This window comes from Octopus bimaculoides, chromosome 10 (assembly GCF_001194135.2).
Source record: "Octopus bimaculoides isolate UCB-OBI-ISO-001 chromosome 10, ASM119413v2, whole genome shotgun sequence".
NCBI classification, from domain to species: domain Eukaryota; kingdom Metazoa; phylum Mollusca; class Cephalopoda; order Octopoda; family Octopodidae; genus Octopus; species Octopus bimaculoides.
Genome location: NC_068990.1, coordinates 90,561,111 through 90,563,887, shown reverse-complemented (window position 1 = coordinate 90,563,887; position 2,777 = coordinate 90,561,111). Strand labels below are relative to the sequence as shown.

The following is a 2,777-nucleotide window of genomic DNA, read 5'->3' as shown; positions in this document are numbered from 1 at the left end:
ATATATAAATATGTATATATATATATATATATGTATATATATATATATATATGTATATATGTATGTATGTATATACATATATATGTATTGGAGCTGTAGGAATATTACACAGACCTACATGGAATAATATAATAAATAATTAATATATGTAACAGAATAAAGTGGTTCTTTGCAGTCCTTTAAGAAGCACATACATGTATGATGATATATTTGATACATGTAACAAATTTAGGCAGGAACCAGTATAGAGCTCCAACATGTAGCATGATATATAATTAATATGTTATAAAGCTAAATGTGGTTCTTTGAGACCTCTAAGAAGGGCATAAATGCATAATATTGTAACGGAACTGAATGGGATTCTGTAGAGAAATCTAAGAAGCTCATATTTTTTTCTGTAAGTTATTATACATATATAACTGAAACGAGATAGAGTTAGGGATGTGTAAAGCAGTGAGAAGGTACTATTACTACTATAACTTTAAATATGTTTTATAGAGCTGGATGTGAGTGTGGACGTGGATTTTCAGAGCTCTGAGGAGCACATTTATAACAGCTGCTTGGTGGCGCAGACGTTAGCTTGTAATAATCGTTGTCAAAATTTAATTGAAAAATCTTTATCCGTTTTTATTTTAATTTTGGATGCTGTGTACTTTTCCAAGCTTAATGATGAAAGAAACGAACAGGAAACGAAATAAGAAACAAACTAATCTGCCAGATTTTTATGAAATATTATTTATAAAACAAATAAATCAAAATTCGGTTATAATTATAATTATCAGTTAAGTGTTTGAAATAGAAAAACCGATTTTTGCGCAACCACGTAATACTGAATCTGAGATCTTGTAGAACTGGCAACAGTATGCATGACCATTTAAAGCTCATTTCAGATACTTGCATACCGTAAGAGAATCATATACATATGCATCTCTCTCTCTCTTTCTCATTCTCACTCACTCTCTCTCTCTCTCACTCTCTCTCTCATTCTCACTCTCTCTTTATACACATATACACACACTAATATAATGCTATTTCTGTGTGTTTCTCAGAGTTTTGTACAATACTTCTTTCAGCTGTATTAGATATGTAGTATAGTACAGTTCTATAGCATTTTGAAGCTTTAGACTGTCCTTTCAAACCCAGCTCTATTATATTATCATAATAACAAGCCTTTCTCTCCCTATGGAACATCGGCCTTCAATATCTTTTCCCCACTGTCCCAGACTGTGGAAAAGTGTGCCTTATTTGTCCCCACTCGTGCTTCCCGAAAAGAAGTTTTCCTTTTCCAGGTCTTGTTCGTTTTGAATTGTTATCGATGCATGTTTTTCACGTAGGAGTGTTGGCCCTACAGAAACACATTTTTACCTCTGATAAGGGCTATATCAGCCTGTCCTCTGTCATTTGATTTGTCAAGCATGGTGGTGGAGGGGCTACTAGGAGCTTGAGCGCTGCTGGTATGGTGCACAGGGTCATTGAAAAGCACGAGCAACCACAGTGCAACAAGGAGAGGACCCTATGGTGGATATTAAAATAATGATACTTACATACGCTCTTAGAGATTTTTACATAGATTGTCTCTAACTTTATATACTTCTGTATGTGTGTGTGCCATATATCTGAAACCTGTTCTCTACTGGTGATATTTCATGCCTCACGAGGAAGAGGAAACTTTCGTTAAGACGGGAGACGCCTCGCACTCCTGATGGCATCTTATTTCGCCAGAGAAAGAAAGCGAGAAACAATCTGTTTTAAATGATGGTAACGATGAAGATGAGAGTAGCGGTGGTAATGACGACGATGACGGAAGATCTGCGTCCAGCTTCGACGGTGAGCATTCAGTTGTTCTCTCAAGTGAACTATTTGCTCGTTTAAATCAACGTGTAAGTGACTGAGTATTTCACGGACATAAACCGAATGCTTGGAATAAAATAGACTCGGTTAAATGTACCTAAGAGTTAAATGGCAAGTGGTGGGGTGTTAAACTGAGCCTCGGACAATGTCTTCAACTGGACAAGCTTTCGCACAATTCTAATCTCCCCAATTTCACTCACTGCTTTTAAGTCAAATCCAGATTATGGCAAAAGACATAGGCTGAGCCACAGTGCGATAGGATTTGGGATTAAGTGATTGAAAATCAAATTTCTTAATCCTCAGATTTACCATAATGTCGCCACTCACTAAAGATCTACGACTCTGATCTGAAGTGAATTTCCAAAGAGATCGATATTATCAGACAGTTACACTTGAGAAAAGGCACCCAAGCTAGTACTTACGATATTCAGTTTGTGATCAGGAAGTCTTGGGATCAATTCCCAGACCAGAGGGCGCGTGATGGGTCCTACGGCAAGGCCCTTTATTTAATGTTGCTCCAGTCTTTTCAACTATAATGAGTATCATCCAAGTGCAACTCTCTGGCTCTCTGTCTCTGTCTGTCTGTCTGTCTGTCTCTCTCTCTCTCTCTCTCTCTCTCTCTCTCTCTCTCTCTCTCTCTCTTGCTTCATCTGTGACATCCTGGAGGTTTTGCTAAGTTAGTGGGATGCTGAGAGGTTTATCTATGTCTGCCCGCGATACATGTAGGAATCGGAAACGATTTGCGAAAGCATGTTTCATGCTACTAAATCACGAGTGACGGCTGGTTTCCAGTATTCGGAAACGAAATACGGTCACTAATCATTCTAATTCTGGCACAATGCCAGCAGTTTTAGGGAAAAGCCAAATCGATTACATCGGCCTTCGTTTTAGTAATTACTTTCTCTGTCCCGAAAAAAATGAATGAC

The 2,777-nt window shown here is 37.6% G+C and overlaps 1 long non-coding RNA gene across 2 annotated transcripts in view; it reads right to left on the bottom strand.

Annotated features, from left to right (window-relative positions):
- LOC106869420 (uncharacterized) overlaps window positions 1-2,777 on the bottom strand; it is a 57,643-nt gene that overhangs the window by 26,267 nt on the left and 28,599 nt on the right. The window lies entirely within an intron of this gene.